Source organism: Pelophylax lessonae (genome assembly GCF_965119305.1).
Source record: "Pelophylax lessonae genome assembly, chromosome: 2".
Classification (NCBI taxonomy): Eukaryota; Metazoa; Chordata; class Amphibia; order Anura; family Ranidae; genus Pelophylax; species Pelophylax lessonae.
In genome coordinates this window covers 538,830,528-538,850,018 of record NC_138769.1, presented here as the reverse complement: position 1 = coordinate 538,850,018, position 19,491 = coordinate 538,830,528, and the positions used below count along the sequence as shown (strand labels likewise).

Below are 19,491 nucleotides of genomic sequence, written 5' to 3'. Positions count from 1 at the left end.
TTTTTTATTATTATGTACCTTTTGAGCCAGGATATGCTCACACGGCTCTGTGTTGTACTACCTATACCTCAATAAAAAGAACTTGGAAGATAAGCAGCTGTAGCCCCTGATCAGTGTACAGCTCTCTGAATACAATGTCCTGGCAGGAAGGATTCCTCCACCCACCTCATTTGGGTCGGGAATTTGTTCATCTTTTTCCCTTAAGCCTATTTGGCTGAACAATAAAAAAAACTAACAGTGTATGGCTTACTTTATACTCTGTGGCTGGGCTCAGAACAAGCTAGGCACTGTATGACTGTCTTTTTTTTTTTTTTTTATGTACTAATTGTTCAAAGCTCATTGTTCTCCTGTCTTCTGTTGTCATATTCCTTGTAAAAAAGTATACTATACTGCAGTACACATATAGTATTTGCTACTACTTCCCCGGAGTACTTCTGTGCAAGGACAGGAAGGTGATACAAAGTTAAATTCAGGGTTTTAGGCCAGTTACATTAATAAATACACAGAATTACTTTTTATAATCTCTACTAACTGGCTCCAGATATGGATTTCTTTTTGCAAAGTTCATAGGTCCAGTTTAGACAAATGTATATGCCATACCTGTGGGACTGCAGTAGAAGTGGGGAATCACTGTAGAGGTTACCACTACTGCAGTGATCAGTGATCACCACGTTCTTCCAGTTCCCGTGCCGAACGGATGTCCTGCTGCATTATCACCATAGGGGTTTACTCGCTGAGCCAAGGCACCATTCACAGAATTCCTTGCATGTTTTGCAATGAATGCAAAGAATTCTCTTATTGAATGAGGTGGAGATTGCAATGTCGCCATCCCACCTCTCCACCTTTTCCATTTAGAGAACGCCTTGCCTTGCAAAATGCAAGTCAATCTATAAATGGGGCCATCGCTGAGCCTGCAGCCCTCTGTAGTTAATAGGGTTATGATGCAGCAGAGCAGCCACTCAGCACCAGACCCAAAGGACAGCAGCCATCACAGCAATTACAGAGGCACAAAAACTTTGTCTCTTTTCAAATTACTTTCTATTGCACCAGAATTTTGCAGCCTGACAGCTCTTTAGTGTAAACACACAGCAGGTGTTTCTACACTTATTAGAAATTGATCTTTGACAATGAATTACTTCACAGAACCAGCAACTAGAGAGGTCAGTGAGAGGCCAGGTTCACACTGCTGCAGTGCAAATTGCAGCCGTTTGGGGGTGATTTAGGTGCCAATTTCACATCAATTTCTGTTTGTCAGGTGTGGTTCTAATGCAAACTGTAGAAATCACAGCTATGCACAAGCCAGTTGTTAAGAAGCAGAGCCGCTATGTCCTTAAAGCGGATCTTCACTGCATCTGAGCACCACAAACCAAAGCGCTATTACATTCAGTTTTAATATTCGAAGCACACTCCCCCATCCATCCATGTCTCCATGCTTTATTATGTTGAGAAAACACTTTGAAAAAACAACCACCTAGCATTTCTGGCTGTGGCCATCTTGAGTAAGGGCAAATGATTAATATAATATTTACTTCTTGGAATTCTTTTGCCCTTCGCTCAAGAATGCATGCAGGGGAGTATGCTAAATTGAGAAAACCCCTCCTCCTCTCCTGGAGACACCTGGGATGTACAACATAATTTGCCTAGGCAAGAAAACAGGAAGTAACCCGAAGAAATGTAAAAAACAAAATGCAAAAAAAATGTTTAAAACAAGTAAATATGATATACTTTCCTATCTATTTACTAATGCTTGTAGCATGTGGATTACAAATAATCAATGTTGAATGGGAGACTAAAGTTCCACTTTAACCACCGATGACTCAGCAGCTGTCAGTGGGTTTCCCCGCTGACAGCTGAAATATAAACAAAAGAATGCCGGAAATCTAAAATACAGAAAACAAAAAGTGGGGGGTCTCCCCCCCCCAATACATACCTAGCCCTTAGTGTCTGGTATAGATTTCTAAGAGTAATTCCATGCCAAAATTATAAAAAAAAAAAAAGACATTGCCTCCGCCCCCCCCCCCCTCATAATCCATACCGGACCCTTATCCGAGCATGCAGTCTGGCAGGCCAAGAAGGGGGGAAATGAGCGCGAGCCCCCCATACCATGCCAGGCCACATGCCTTCAACATAGGGGGTGCATTGGTGTAGAGGGGCCCCTCCAAAGCACCTTGTCCCCATGCTGATGAGGACAAGGGCCTCTTCCCCACAATCTTGATCCTGTGGTTGTGGGGGTGCAGGGGGGGGGGACTTCTTTAATAAGACCCCCAGATCCAAGCCCCCCCTCATTTGAACAAGTATGGGGTACATTGTACCACTACTCATTCACCAAAAAAGTGTAAAAAAATAAATAAAAAACACGCACATAGTTTTTGACAAGTCCTTTATTTAAAAAAAAAAAAAATGTGGTTGTGGCGAAGAGGCCCTTGTCCTCATCAACATGGGGGATGAGGTGCTTTGGGTCACTCATTCCTCCCTCCCCCTCTTTCCTGGCCTGCCAGGCTGCATGCTGGGAGGATAAGCGTCTGGTATGCTTTTGGGGGGCACCTCACACAGGTTTTTTTTTCTAATTTTGAAGTGGGGTTTCTCTTAAAATCCGGGGGGAGGGGGTTTTCATTGCCGGCATTCTTCTATTTACATTTCAGCTGTCCGCAGGAAACCCACTGGCAGCCGATGAGTCATTGGTTGTTAATGACATGGCGGCCATGCTCCTTAACAACCCGCTATTGACAGGAGAGGGGGGGAGGGGTAGAATCTGGATTTTTATTGACATAAACACAGGACTGCGATTTCAATTTAATCCCATTAAAGTCTTTAGAGCTGAATTCACACTGGATCAAACTCGCACATTACCTTTGATATCCGCATCAGAATCGCATGACATAGATGTGAACGGTCTTCATTGAGGCTGCGTTCACATGTGGGCATAGCGGATCGCGGGCAGAATCACCACGATTCTGCCCGCGATCCGGAAATCATTGCAAATCGTGGGACGCCTGTGCGTTGCCCGTGATTTGCAATGGCACCCCAAACGCTGCGCGATGTTGCCCGCGATTTCCGCCTGCCGAATTGCGGTAACATCGCGCAAACAAAATCGCGGGAGGCATGACGCCCAAAAAAGGTAAAGAGCTTCTTTGGGGCATCATGCGTCCCGCGATTTTGTTTGCGTGATGTTACCGCGATTCGGCAGGTGGAAATCGCGGCAACATCGCACAGCGTTTAGGGTGCCATTGCAAATCATGGGCAACGCACAGGCGTCCCGCGATTTGCAATGATTTCCGGATCGCGGGCAGAATCGCGGTGATTCTGCCCGCAATCCGCTACGCCCACATGTGAACGTAGCCTGAAAACTGTTATTTCAGATGACATGCAAATCTATGCATTCGCAACAGATCAAAATCACATCAAAATTTGCATCATTGTGAACTGAGCCTAAGAGCCCATTCACACTGCCGCGACTTGTCAGCCTGACAAGTCGCGGTCAGTCGCGGTCCATTGAGTAGTACAGGACCCGTTCTAATAGGAGCGACACAAGTCGCTCCGACTTAGAAAAAGGGTCCTGTACTACTTTGGGGCGACCTCGGAGCGACTTGCATAGACTTCCATTCTGTGAAGTCCCTGCAAGTCGCGGTGCACAGCGGTGCACGCGACTTCACAGGTTGCCCCCGAAGTCGTGTCGCCTCAGTGTGAACCGGCTCTTACTGCTTATTGAGAATTGGTAAATACTATAACCACCTGCCTATCAGCCATTGTACCAAATGCCCACCATTGCAAACAACTACTCTGTATGGGCATTTAAAAACAACCTATTGTTTCCTTGTTGTGCTCAGGCCAGATGTGTGCACAATGCCTTTCATTTAGTGCTCCATTGAATATTTTTAATCCTCATGCTGCTAGCATTAGTAAATAGGAAAGTATATCATACTGAGCCTGTGGCTCAGGTGTGAATGGGGAGCAGGTGTGTTAAATTTGGTGTTATCGCTCTCGCGCTCTCATACTGGTCACTGGAAAACATAGCAACTCATGGCAAAGAACTCTCTGAGTATCTGAAAAAAAGAATAGTTGCTCTACCTAAAGATGGCCTAAGCTATAAGAAAATTGCCAAGACCCTGAAACTGAGCTGCAGCACGGTGGCCAAGGCCATACAGTGGTTTAACAGGCCAAGTTCCACTCAGAACAAGCTTCATATTGGTTGACCAGAGAAGTTGGTCGCACATGGTCAGCGTCATATCCAGAGGTTGTCTTTGGGAAATAGATGTATGAGTGCTGCCAGCATTGCTGCAGAGATTGAAGGGGTGGGGGGTTAGCCTGTCAGTGCTCAAACCATACGTCGCACACTGCATCAAATTGGTCTGCATGGCTGTCATCTCAGAAGGAAGCCTCTTCTAAAGACTATGCACAAGAAAGCCCAACAAACAGTTTGCTGAAGACAAACGGAGTAAGGACCTGGATTACTGGAGCCATGTCCTGTGGTCTGATAAAACAAAGATAAACTTATTTGGTTCAGATGGTGTCACGCATGTGTGGTGTCAACCGGGTGAGGAGTACAAAGACAAGTGTGTCTTGCCTACAGTCAAGCATGGTGGTGGGGGTGTCATGGTCTGGGGCTTCATGATGGCTGCAGGCACTGGGGAGCTACAGTTCATTGAGGGAACCCTGAATGCCAACATGTACTGTGACAGACTGAAGCAGATCATGCTCTCCTCCCTTCGGAGACTGGGCTGCAGGGCAATATTCCAACATAAGGACCCCAAACACACCTCAAAGATGACCACTGCTTTGCTAAAGAAGCTGAGGGTAAAGGTGGTGGACTGGCCAAGCATGTCTCCAGACCTAAACCCTATTGAGCATCTGTGGGGCATCCTCAAACAGAAGGTGGAGGAGCCCAAGGTCTCTAACATCCACCAGCTCCATGATGTCGTCATGAAGGAGTGGAAGAGGACTCCAGTGGCAACCTGTGAAGCTCCATGCCCAAGAGGGTTTAGGCAGTGCTGGAAAATAATGGTGGCCACACAAAATATTGACCCTTTGGGCCCAATTTGGACATTTTCACTTAGGGGTGTACTCGCTTTTGTTGCCAGCGGTTTAGACATTAATGGCTGTGTGTTGAGTTATTTTGAGGGGACAGCAAATATACACTGTAAGGCCCTGTTCACACCTGAGCATATTTCAGCTCGTAAAATACTCGTCTCTAAAGTCTCAAAATGCCCAACAAACAAAATCCCATTCATTTCAATGGCCACTGTTCACATCTGAGCGTTTTGTCTCCTGAAGCAAAATGCCTGAAGCTCAAAAAAGTACATGAGCTTCTTTTTTGGCAGATTACTGCGTTTTTGTTAGATGTCAATGCCTTCCTCCAAACACCTGCAAAAAAGCCAAAAAAAAGCCTGTAAAAAGCCCAAAAAACGCCTGAAAACGATACGCTTAGGTGTGAATGGAGCCTAATACAAGCTGTACACTCACTACTTTACATTGTAGCAAAGTGCCATTTCTTCATTGTTGTCGCATGAAAAGATATAATAAAATATTTACAAAAATGTGAGGGGTGTACTCACTTTGTGAGATACTGTATGTATATATATATATGTGTATATATATATATATCTGCTCAGGAAGAGCTTACAAACTAGTAGCTCAGACAAACACAGACCAGTGCTGTAGAAAGCAGTCTCCCTGTTTAGTGTATTTTTAGACAAGGAAAACCCACCCAAACCTGGGGAGAACTTTCAAACTATGCTAATTAACAATACTTATATTGTAACTGCAACAATGTCACAAAACAGGCTTTTCTTTTGTATACATCTTGGAATCGTGCAGCTTTTAAAAAGCAGGACACACATTTTGGTATGTGAAAAATCATGCTGCCTTTAATGTTGAAGAAGCAGCAGTTTAACAAAATGCAGGACTCTTATGTGATTATCTATCAATATAGCTGACATTTAAAAGTTGCCCTGATCACGAATGTATTGTTGTATTTATTTTCTTGAAAACCAAAAAAAACAATGTTAAAAAAAAAAAAAGTTGTCCTGAACACCTCTCAACAGTAATATGTCATGGTCACACAAACAGACGAAAAGGTTAACGGGAAAAAAAAAAAACAATGCAAAACATGTAAAAAAAAAAAAAAAAAAAGAACAAAGCAAAAAATGGGTAGACTTGGTCTTTATTCTGCTTTCACTTTTCTGTCTTTCTTTTTTTGTGGTCATGTCAGGGAACGGAAATGATCAGGATCAGGATGCATGACATTTAGCCTTCCCTGATTATAATTGTGGGCCATTGGGCATTTTGCTTACTGTATATGGATTGATGGGCACAGTAATGTAGAGCTTATTATAGCTAGGCAGCTTAAATGGTGAGGCAGCAGATCATTTCATGGTGCACATATGTCCCTTTGGATGCTGCTACTATGGTGCACATATACCAGTTTTTGTGCTGAAATTCATTTCCTGTGCCAGGGAGAGCAATGCAGGCGTCAAAAACGGGGCATGCTGCATCATTGTATGTCTGTTTGTTTGTAGCAAAGTACATCTTCTGGGGCAAAACTTGGAGAACACTAAGCACAATACGTGACATGTCAAGCACCCTGTTTTTAAAATTGAAGTGTATGATGTGTCATACACGTTTTTTAAAATGTGCATAAGGGGCCAGTGATTTATGTACTCCTATTAGTACCAAAATCGACTGTAATTTTTTTGTCGTGGGTTTTTATACAGTGCCAACAGTTAGGGCCCTTTCACATGGTGATTCGATCTGGTCCGCCAGTCAGTTTTTCAATTGGTCAATGCATTCCTATGGACTGGAGGGTGTAAACAAACACAAGTCTACCTCCAGGTCCGATCAGGCCCATTAAAAAAAATGGAAGAGCACTGCATTCTCTTCTGTTTGGGTTGACCAAAGCAGAGGCAGTCATGTATGAATGGACAGCAGGGTCTGTTTACTCCTGGCCACCCATAGAGCAGAACGGGTATGTCTGTGTCTGCTCTGCATAAACTGAGCGGACATGGACCTGTCATCTGCCTGCTCAGCTCACAGATCCTCTGCTGAAAAGAACGGAAGAGCCCTTAATGCAGTGCTTTACATATTGCACAGTGTATATTTACCTGTCCTCTTTTTTTCATTTTCTATAACTGTAGCAGGACCGTCTTTAACGCAGGGCAAAAGGGGCAGCTGCCCAGGGCCCAGTCATTGTTGGGGGGCCCAAAACACCTGCCCCTTGAGCTCGCCAGAGTTTCAGGCACCTCCGTCGCTGGTCACTTGCTGGTTGCTCACTACTGTCATTTTTAAATAGAGAAGCGCTGCTTCTGTATTTACAGGAGACAGCCCTCCTCTCACGTACACACTGACCTATGAGAGCAGAGGAGGAAGGGGCAGGGAAGCTGCTTCTAAAACCGGAAGGCTCCACGGACATCGGACAACATGCTTTAAGTAGCATTTGGGACAGAGGAAAACTCTGTACTGGAATCCGGGGAGTGGGAGGAGAGCCTTTGTTTTGGGGGGGAGTAGAGCTCTGTACTGAAATCCTCGGGCGGAAGCTCTGAACTGGTATTCGGGGTGGGAGGAGGGGAGGGGAGCTCTATACTGGAATCCGAGGGGGAGGAAAGCCATGCACCCCTGCACTCTGCACCTACCTCCACTCACCTCAACCCTGCACTCTGCACCTACCTCCACTCTGCACCTACCTCCACTCACCTCAACCCTGCACTCTGCACCTGCCTCCACTCTGCACCTACCTCCACTCTGCACCTACCTCCACTCACCTCAACCCTGCACTCTGCACCTGCCTCCACTCTGCACCTACCTCCACTCTGCACCTACCTCCACTCACCTCACCCCTGCACTCTGCACCTATCTCCACTCTGCACCTAGCGCACGCCTACACTCTGCACCTACCTCACCCCTGCATTCTGCACCTACCGCCACTCTGCACCTACCTCCACTCACCTCACCCCTGCACTCTGCACCTATCTCCACTCGGCACCTAGTGCACGCCTGCACTCTGCACCTACCTCACCCCTGCATTCTGCACCTACCTCCACTCACCTCACTCCTGCACTCTGCACCTACCTCCACTCTGCACCTAGCGCACGCCTGCACTCTGCACCTACTTCAACTCTGCACTACCTCACCCCTGCATTCTGCACCTACCTCCACTCTGCACCTACCTCCACTCAACTCACCCCTGCACTCTGCACCTAGTACACCCTTGCACTCTGCACCTAACTCACCCCTGCACTCTGCACCTACCTCACCCCTGCACTCTGCACCTACCTCACCCCTGCACTCTGCACCTACCTCACCCCTGCACTCTGCACCTAGCGCACGCCTGCACTGTTCAAATAGCACACCTTCTCACCAGGGTCCAATCAATATTAAAGACGGCCCTGAACTGTAGTATTTTATCTAGTGAAGAATTAAAGCTGGTGCCAGAAAGGCAGGAAGTATTTGTCGCTTGTATTGCATATCTGTGTTTGTGCTTCCTGTCAGTTGAACCACCAGCATTTACAGATGTTGCAAAGACTGTAAGCTTCATTGCAAAACATCCAAACACCATAAGATGAATTATTCTGGACAAGAATGTTTTACGGGAAAGGCATGGCATGTGTATTTGTAATGGGATTTTCAATGTAGAATGTTTTGATATTTTTAAAGTGTTAATAGGAAAGCGAATAATTTTATTCATGGAAAACCCACAAGGTTTGAAATCGTACTCCTAGAAAAGTCAGCAGGGATTTGCTATCTGTGAACTGTTGCCCTGTAATTGGTAAAGTGCTTGAGAAGATGATATGAATTGATACCTCATGGAAAAATGCAGGTAACTTCAATGACACTGCAAAACAATATTCTATTATGCATTTGATGCACGTATTTATACACATTTACATGCAGTTGACACGCATTTTTTCATTCTCATTTGTCCTTGGAGGTCACTTCTGTCTTCTTTCTTTCTTCGAGCTTTTATGTGCACTGCGATGCGTTGTAATGCGGAAAAATGCACCTTGCTGTACTTTTTTCACTGCATTGCACTACAATAGTGTTAACTATGCCCATAGGATAACTTGGAATTTGGACTGTCTATGCCAGGGGTGGGGAACCTTTTTTCTGCCAAGGGCCATTTGGGTATTTATAAAACCATTCGGGGGCCGTACAAAATTATCACCTTAAAAATTAGCCTGTTATATTTGGTCAAACATTTATTTATCTCACCCCTAATGTGATGGCTGCAACTGCTTCTCTTGGTGAAGTGTGTGATGTTAGCTGGTATTGATGATGTTGCTACTCGCAACAGGTTTTCCAGGTTTGCATCGGTCAGTCTGGAGCGCAGATGACTTTTTTGTGGTGGTAAGTTTTGAAAAGAACTGCTGGCAGGTACTGCTGGTGGGTATAGCTGGCTGGTACTGCTGTGGGTACTGCTGGCTCAGGCTGGTACTGCTGGCTTGTACTGTGCTGTGAGTACTGCTGGATAGTACTGCTGGCTCAGGCTGATACTGCTGTGGGTACTGCTGGCTCAGGCTGGTACTGATGGCTGGTACTGTGCTGTGGGTACTGCTGGCTGGTACTGCTGGCGCAGGTGGGTACTGCTGTGGGTACTGCTGGCTCAGGCTGGTACTGCTGGCATGTGCTGCTGGCTGGTACTGTGCTGTAGGTACTGCTGGCTGGTACTGTGCTGCAGGTACTGCTGGCTGGTACTGTTGTATGTACTGCTGACTCTGGCTGGTACTGCTGACTCTGGCTGGTACTGCTGACTCTGGCTGATACTGCTGGCTCTGGCTAGTACTGCTGGTTCTGCTGTGGGTATTGCTGGTTCTGGCTGGTACTGCTGTGTGTACTGCTGGTACTGCTGGCTCTGGCTGATACTGCTGGCTCTGGCTGGTAATGCTGGTTCTGGCTGGTACTGCTGGCTCTGGCTGGTACTGCTGTGTGTGTTGCTGGCGGGAAATGCTTGCTAGGAGAAGTGTAGCAGAGCCATGCTGGAAGAAGAGGTGATGTTTTCTGTATTGGTCACAGGCTGAGTACATTTGATATCACTCCGCCTGTGACTCACTCAGACTGTCATAACGGAGCCGGAACTATACAGGAAGCATCGGCTCTGTTCTGACAGATCAGCTGAGAGACGCAGACTCAGCTGCATGGGGGGCCGGACCAGATGACTTCGGGGGCCGCATACGCCCCCCGAACCATAGGTTCCCCACCCCTGGTCTATGCAATTGCAATGCATTAAAAAATGCATCCAACTGCATCTTGTGTGAATGGGCCATTTATGATTTGTCTCTTTGTGCACTACAAATGAAGCTGAAACGAAAAAAGGGAGCAGTGTGTTGATATAAAACGCCCATCACACCGCCCGGCTCTGCAGGAAGGGGAACACCTTGGCAGCAAGAATCCTCAGAATTAGCAGTAAAAAAAAAAAAAAAAATGTGTGTGTGTGTGTACAGGTACATCTCATAAAATTAGAATATCATCAAAAAAGGTAATTTATTTCAGTAATTCAATTCAAAAAGGGAAACTCTTCTATTTTATATAGATGCGTTACACACAGTGATATATTTCAAGCATTTCTTTCTTTTTATTTTGAGGATTGTGGCTTACAGCTAGTGAAAACCCAAAATTCAGTCCGTCAGGATTTGGGGAGCCATGATATCTGCTGGTGTTGGTCTGTGGGGTTTTATCAAGTCCAAAGTCAGCGCAGCCCTCTAGCAGGAAATTCTAGAGCACTTCATGCTTCCCTCTGCTGACCAGCTTTTGGAGATGCGGATTTCATTTTCAAGCAGGACTTAGCACTGCAAATCATTGCCAAAATGACCAATACCTGGTTTGTTGATCATGGTATCACTGTGCTTGATTGGCCAACAAACTCACCTTACCTAAACCCCATAGAGAAGATGACACACCAGACCCAACAATGCAGATGAGCTGAAAGCTGCTATCAAAGCAACCTGGGCTTCCCTAACGCTTCAGCAGTGCCACATGCGGATCGCCTCCATGCCACGCCGCATTGATGCAGTAATTCATGCAAAAGGAGCCCTGACCAAGTATTGAGTGCATACTATACTGTACATGGACATACTTTTCAGTAAGCAAACATTCCTGTATTAAAAATCCTTTTTTTTTTTAATTGGTTTTATGTAATATTCCAATTTTCTGAGATAATGAATTTTTGGTTTTCACTAGCTGTAAGTCATTATTATCAAAATGAAAAGAAAGAAATGCTTGAAATATATCGCTCTGTGTAATGCATCTATATAAAATATAAGTTTCACTTTTTGAATAGAATTACTAAAATAAATTAACTTTTTGATGATATTCTATTTTTTTAGATGCACCTGTATATACAGTATGTGTGTGTGTGTGTATATATATATATATATATATATATATATTATATACACATACACTGTATTGTCAAAAGTATTGGGACACCTGCCTTTACATGAACATTAATGGCATTCCAGTCTTCATTCAATATTGAGTTGGCCCGCCCTTTGCAGCTATAACCACTTCAACTCTTCTGGGAAGGCTGTCCACAAGGTTTAGGAGTGTGTCTATGGGAATGTTTGACCATTCTTCCAGAAGCGCATTTGTGAGGTCAGGCACTGATGTTGGCGGGAAGGCCTGGTCCGCAGTCTCCGCTCTAATTTATCCCAAAGGTGATCTATTGGGTTGAGGTCAGAACTCTGTGGTGGCCAGTTAAGTTCCTCCACCCCAAACTCACTCATCCATGTCTAAATGAACTTTGCTTGTGTACTAGTCCAAATCATTTGGTGGAGGGAGAATTTTGGTGTTGGGTTGTATTTCAGGAATTGAGTTGGGCCCCTTAGTTCCAGTGAAGGGAACTCTTAAGGCGTCAGCATACCAAGACATTTTGGACAATTTCATGCTCCCAACTTTGTGGGAACAGTTTGGGGATGCCCCCTTCCTATTCCAACATGACTGCGCTACAGTGTTTAATATTGAAAGCTGTATCTGCTCTTTCTGCCTCCACTAAATACACAGTACATTTCCTTAGTGTGGAATGTGTGTTGAAGCTTCTTGTTTGATTTTCAAATTTTATATGGAAATAACAATTGATGACAATGACTTCTTGTTATTTCTGTTAAAAAGCAAACTCGGTTCAGAAAATGATCAGTAGGTGCAAAGCAGATGGAAAGACCTTCCCTATACACACAAAGGAAAGGATTGTGTTTTCAGCCATGTCAGGATTGTCACACGACTCAGTCATTTTGGTTTGTACCATTGAAAAACGTAAAGCTTAAATCCAGTCTTATCCTCAGTCTTGCACGTGTATAGACAGTATTGACTGTCAGCACAAATTGAGAATAACGCTGGAAACCACATTGGATGGTATACATCCAACAAAATGTTGATTAGTAGCAGAACTCCTGGGGACCTCCAAAGTTTTCTCGGGGACCATCAGTGCAGTGGCGTAGCGTGGGTTGTCAGCACCCGGGGCAAGGCAAGTAATTTGCGCCCCCTAACCCGCGGGATTTTAGCACTTGAGTCTCTTCCACTAGATTAGTTAAAGAAACCCTTACCCCCTAAGCACATGTATTGTTTGTTATGAAAATACTGATGTAATTACTAATTAAAGTAAAATGCATCTAAATACAAGTTTGAATGACTAGCGTGCCCCCTTTCAATGCAGAGAGACCAGCGTGCCCCCTTTCAAGGCAGAATGACCAGCGTGCCCCCTTTCAATGCAGAATGACCAGCGTGCCCCCTTTCAATGCAGAGAGACCAGCGTGCCCCCTTTCAATGCAGAATGACCAGCGTGCCCCCTTTCAATGCAGAATGACCAGCGTGCCCCCTTTCAATGCAGAATGACCAGCGTGCCACCTTTCAATGCAGAATGACCAGCGTGCCCCCTTTCAATGCAGAGAGACCAGCGGGCCCCCTTTCAATGCAGAATGACCAGCATGCCCCCTTTCAATGCAGAATGACCAGCATGCCCCCATTCAATGCAAAATGACCAGCGTGCCCCCTTTCAATGCAGAATGACCAGCGTGCCCCCTTTCAATGCAGAGAAACCAGCGTGCCCCCTTTCAATGCAGAGAGACCAGCGTGCCCCCTTTCAATGCAGAGAGACCAGCGTGCCCCCTTTCAATGCAGAGAGACCAGCGTGCCCCCTTTCAATGCAGAGAGTTCATCGTGCCCCCTTTCAATTAAGAACAGACCAGCGTGCCCCCTTTCAATGCAGAATGTCCAGCATACCCCCTTTCAATGCAGAGAGACCAGTGTGCCCCCTTTCAATGCAGAATAACCAGTGTGCCCCCCTTTAATGCAGAGAGATCATAGTGCCCCCTTTCAATGCAGACAGACCTTTCGGCCAATCAAAAAAAAAAAAAACACTCTGTGACAGCACCAGGCTGCTGACTTACTCGCTGCGAAATTTACCGAGCAGTGAGGAGAGGCAGCATAGGCAGGCTTGGCTTGCAACGCCACCCCACCCTACACCAATGGACAGGTGAGGCACAGTCCAGCCCCGCCCCGCCATTTTCAGCCATAGGGCAGCCGTGCTGGACATCTCCCAGCCTAAAGATGGAGGCAGCCACAGAGTGTGTGAACTGTGTATGTCAGAGTCATACAGACAGAGTGACACTGCAGATGCGCCCCCCCAGATGTTGCGCCCGGTGCGCCTGGCCCCCCCTGCACCCCCCACGCTACGCCACTGCATCAGTGGTCCACGGATCACTGGTTGATGACCGCTGGTCTATATGATGGTTACAGTAGAATGCTAGGCTATCCTACCTGTTAGGCTAAAACGAAGGGATGAATAAAATACCTAGACTAGTGCATAAGTGTAGAGGAAACGTCATTTTTATTGGCCAATAGCATCTTGTCTTGATTCACCTGGTTAACAGCAGTCGGGACTAGTCTCAGGCCCCTTTCACACAGATCCGCTCAGATCCGCCTGTTTTTTTGGCGGATCTGAGCGGTCCCCCCATGCATCGCTTTGGGGCATCGGATGTCAGCGGAGACATATCCGCTGACATCCGATCCGTCAAATCTGGACGGATTGAAACCCTATTTTCCATCTGTCCAGCAGATCGGATCGGATGAGAATGGACAGACGGTCCATTCCCATCTGATTCCCCCATAGAGATGCATGGGGACCTGACAGCTGTGGATTGATCCCCCGCTGAGAAAAACGGAGTCCGTCCGAAGGACTCCATGTGTGAAAGAGCCCATATTTCTGTCTGTTTCTGAGTAGTCCATAAATCATGTGTTTTTCTGTCCCTGGATGTCTCCGCTGCAGGCACACAGTGCTTTCATGAATAAATAGGTCACATTTTGCAGGCTCTTTTGCCATAACTACATTTGTAAAGAGCTGCTGGTCATGTGTCACACATCGCAGACAGTGTTTTCTGCCAGAGACTGATAAGCACATGGTAAAGTGTAGCGTCTCTATCAGAAATACTGGAGGCAATACCACCCATCTGCAAAATGTATTCAAGTATAATGCAAGTGCTATGTTCTTTTTGTGCAGTACCCATGTTTAAAGCGTATCCAGACTCAAAATGAAAAATGCTACATTTTATCAGTCTTTAGATACAATGGCAGTATTCATTTTCTTTTTTTTTTTTTTTTTATTTGATGTTAATTTGGTGATCCTGCCAGTAACACATTTCTTTCCTAGGATGAAAGTGCTCACTAAGGCCTCATTTACACTTGCTTTGCTCTCTAAAGTGCAAGCCATAGTTGGATTGCTCTTAGCGAGCATTTGACAGGTGGTGAGAACACGTTCTATCACCCGTCAAATATTCTCTGATGAGCGGTACCAATCCAGGTCGCACTTTAGAGAGCAACGCAAGTGTAAATGAGACCTTAGCGAGCATGGTAATCCTAGGACAGAAGTGCATGCTGGTAGGATCTTCAGATTAAAATATATAAAAAAAAAATAAAACATTGTGGGGTGGTTGCAGTGCACCCCTTTCACTTGATGGGTCATGTTTGTTGGGGGGGGGGGGGGTAGTGTCTGTTGACTGCCATGGCTGAAAGGCTGAAATCAAAGCATTGTTGCTGCAGCATGTGTACAACCCCCTCTGCTGCCTTTTTTCAGAAAGGGGGAGCAGTTGAAGGGCGGTAAAATGTGGCATAACCGCAATCCAATTGCTAGTGTTAATGAGCCCTACTGTACTGTGTCTGTGTTGCAGCAGAATTGTCTTTCTAAGCTGCTCTCCTGATTTGTACTACAAACCCCACCTGCTCTCCCACTTCCCATGACATAGAGTGATGTTTCTATGTAGCCCGCAGAAGCTTGGAAACTGATAACACTGCGTTTTTCAATTCTGTAGACAAAAAGTTACACAAGATGTCTGAGGGTCAATTGGTATTTTTCTTTATTTGCAGAAAATGTACAAAGCCTGAAAAAGAAAACGGACGCAGCCACCACAATCAAGGACTGGTAAGCACCATTAAATTACTAGAGGTTATAAACCCTCAAAACTTTTTTTTTTTTTTTTTGCTGCAACCTGAAAGAGAAACCCATAATGAGCTAGTATGCATCGCATACTAGCTCATTATGAAATACTACCTAAGTACCTAAGAACGAGCCCCCGCCGTGCCGCCCGCTCACCTGTATGACGGGCGACATGTCCAGTCGCCAGTCTTCCGGGATCGCGGCATCCGGCCATCTGATTGGCCGGAGCCGCGGTGACGTCACTCCCGCGCACGCGCGCGGGAGCCGACGGTGACGGCACGGGGCTCTGAAGAAACGGCACCAGCGGCCGTTCCTTCAGAGCGCATGTGCCGGTGATGTCACTGGCTGCATGTAAGGTAAATATCTCCTAAACGGTACATGTTTAGGAGATATTTACAGTACCTATAGGTAAGCCGTATCATAGGCTTACCTATGGGCAAAAGTGTCAGAGGAGGGTTTACTTCCTCTTAATTTATTTTTATGTTTAGATACTGTGTTGGACTGTTTTTTTTTTTTATTTATGTATACAGTGTAGAAATGTTAGAATTTCTGTTGGTTTTTCAATTTTTGCTCATGTTAGGGAGATTTCCCCTTCCTGGCTAAGTAATTTAAGTGCCAGTTCACATTATAGGAATGTTAGACATTGCATGTGATTCGAAGCGCACTGCTCTGCAAATCTTAAGTGATGTCTGTGCAATGCGAATTCAGTTGTACAGATTGTATGGCTGAATTTGCATCGCATTCGGACAAAAGTCATGCAGGACCCTTTCTTTTTGGTCCGCACCAGAATCGGATTGCATGGGTGTACACCTACGCGATCTGATTCCTGTCCGAATTGATAGTTCACACTGCGATATGTGAATTAATCTGGGGGTGTCATTAACTTTGTATTGACACTCCCAGCAGTTCGCATACGGCAGTGTGAACTGCTTGTGAGTCGGGTGCGATGTGGCAATCCGCAGTGGATTCGAAGGGTTCCCGCATCGCACCAATGTGAACTGGCACTAAAAGTAAACCTATTGTGAGAGAAATATGGGGCCTCTCATTGCTGATATACTTTTCAAAATGCAACCCCCTGGCTTTAAGGTTTCAGTCACTGATGTAGAATATATATTTAGGTCACAAAAAATCAATAAAAAGTAAGAATTCCTTATTCGGGAGCTACTTCATTGTGATTAGTTTGAGCCAGGTAACTAGCATTTTAAGAAGGAGGGGTCAGTAATAATGGCTGACTAGCAACATGTTTGTGGAACTATACCCTCTTTTGCTTTTCGGCCAAGAAAGCGGCCATCTTAGCCTCAGTTTGATCTGCAGTTGCCCTGGTGCTGCACATGTGATCAGTTATGACACTATTTGATAGCTTGACAGTCCAGTTTACAGCACAACCAACTCTGACAGTTACTGTATCTTTCAGGCTCAGATTCACATTTTTGTAATGCACTTTTGACTTGATTTGCAGTGTGATTATGTAGTGTGACTTCGGTTGCATTTTGGATGTGGTTTGCATATTCTATGGTGCCAAATTGCACCTAAGTAGCTTAGAACCCTTTCCAAACGTCGCATCACAGCTGCACTGCATTAATTTGATCCAAAAAACTGTCAGCTTAAAGGGAAAGTATATTGATTTTAGTACACATTTTTTCTCTCTTCATTATGATCAGGACAAAAAAAAGGTATTTTTATTTTTTTTAGCAATAGTTATGAAATATATTTCATTTATTGTTATGCAGTGTTCTATCCAGCCAGCTGGTGGCACTCTAGTCTTTATTTCACATATTCGCATGATTACTTTCAACTGTGCGTAACACATTGTTTACAGACTTTGGGCCCTTTCACACGGCGCTCCGTATGTCATCCTATTTTTTTGCGGATGATTTGCGGACATAATGTAAGTCTATGGCATTGCGGATGTCAGCGGAATACCATCCGCTGACATCCGATTTTCTTCCTGTCAGTTCTGCTCCGTTTTTTTGAACTGAACAAAACCCTATTTTTCCTCCGTTCAAAAAACAGAAAGGAAGGAAAATCGGATGTCAGCGGTGTCATCCGCTGACATCCGCAAACCCCCATAGTCTTACATTATGTCCGCATATCATCCGCAAACGGATGGGATGATATGTGGGCATACGGAGCGGATGACAGAAATGTCATCCGCTCCGTGGAAAAAAAAAAAAAAAGTCCCGCAGCGGAGCTCTCACACGGAGCGGCCATGTGAAAGAGCCCTTTTTTATTTTTTTTTCAAAATTCTGTCTATTGAGGTTTGTTCATGAAAGTAGTTGCCCCACCCCGACGTTCCAAACAGACATAATAGTAGAGCCTACAGTGCAAGAATGTTCAGGACATTAATTTAAAAAAATAATTCCCCCCCCCCACCAGGATAGCCCTTACTGTCAAAGTATTGGAGGCCTACATAGCCTATGTACAAAAACAGAAAGAAGATAGCCCGTGGGCCAATTACCTGCTTAAAGGGTAACTCCACTTTCGTGCGGGAAAAAAATAGCAAATCAAGAAAAAATAATATAGATTATACAATTGCGACACAAGTTATATTGTAATTGAATGGTAATAAAAAGTACCTTTTCTTTTCAATCTGCAGCCGCTGTTTTCTGAAAATGCTATATGGCTACCTGGAGTTGTTCTATACACAGAATGTGTACTGACCACACCCCAGAAACATCATTTCCTGCTTGTGTGATTGGCTCACTGATTTTCCCAGAAGTCTGCAGTAAGATACAAGTCAGATTTCTGGCATTCCCTGCAACAAAAATCTCTTTTTTGGTGAGATACTCCCTATAGGAACACGTCTAAAGGGATGTGGGCCCAGCAGCTTTCCTCATTAGTGCCCTGCAGGTGCAGCAGATAATTGATCAATAAACCACTTCCATTAGATTCACTTTCCAACATGGGCACAGACAAACAATGATTTCTTCAGAATAAGGAAAGGTAGGAATCTGTAACAAAGTTTGTTAAAATCCTTATAATGTACAGAGATCACCCAGGGGGAATATTTTTTTTTTCCCCTCAATAAAAGTTAAGCTTTAAAGGACAACCAACTCCACCCATTCCGTACCCAACCCCAGCAGATACCAATGACCAATGCGGGACTATCCATTCATGTCAATAGAGGAGGTCCAGCAGCCCCAGACCTTCTAACGCTTATCTGGGTGGTGTCGGTTCAAGTATGTGGCCTTTAAAGCGGAGTTCCACCCTGGATTTGTTTTTTTTTTTTTTAATACCCCCGGGACAGTCAGGGCTAGTGCATTCCACAATGGCTAGCCTCTGATCTGTCCCGGGTTGCACTTACCTGCAAGACGAAATACTTACCTTGCAAACGTCTTGTCCAGCGCTGCCATCTCAGATGTGGGCAGCTTGAAGCCAGCGCGTCCTCTTCGGCGTCTTCTTCCGCCTTCTGTGGTCCCACGATGCTCTGCGCCGGCCCCGACGTCACTTCCGGGTCGCGCGCGTCACCCCTCCACAGCTTCTGGGCATGCCCAGAAGCTGTTTAGAAGGGGATGACGCGCGCGACCCGGAACTGACGTCGGGGCCGGTGCAGGCGCAATGATTCCTGGGAGCTATGACGTCCAGCTCCCAGGAATCATTGCAGAGCCAGGAAGTGACGACGGGCCGCGGCCGAGGAAGGAGGAAGAAGGAAGTAAGGTAAGTATATTTTCTTCGCTACGAGGTAAGTAAAAAAAAAAAAAATATGCGATTATCCATTTCTTTTTCAGGTGACCCGGAGCGAGAAGATGGAGGTAAGTATAAAAATAGGGTGGAACTCCACTTTAAAATGGGAGTGCAGCATTCACTAGTCATTTAATGGCTTGTAATGAAGGAGCCAAGGGTTTCTTCCAATGTAGAATTATTGCCTTATGGGCATAGTAAAGTAAAATGCTCCGCATGGACCTTTGGGCTACTGTATACACTAAGACGTCCATCAAGCCCGTTTACAGACTTGGAAGAAATTTTATTGGATAAATAAAACTGGCTACTAAACACTCTGAGAAAGAGAATAAATACATACCTTTCCTACTTCCTCTACCACCGATCTGTTCCCCTGAGGAGAAATCTTTCTTTGAAGT

General features: G+C 45.2%; 1 protein-coding gene across 2 annotated transcripts in view; it reads left to right on the top strand.

Annotated features, from left to right (window-relative positions):
- ELF1 (E74 like ETS transcription factor 1) overlaps window positions 1-19,491 on the top strand; it is a 235,828-nt gene that overhangs the window by 105,379 nt on the left and 110,958 nt on the right. For both annotated transcript variants that reach the window (XM_082247607.1, XM_082247606.1), the window contains one exon: window positions 15,343-15,397. The gene's annotated coding sequence lies outside the window, so the exon portion shown is untranslated. The remainder of the gene's footprint in view (window positions 1-15,342; window positions 15,398-19,491) is intronic.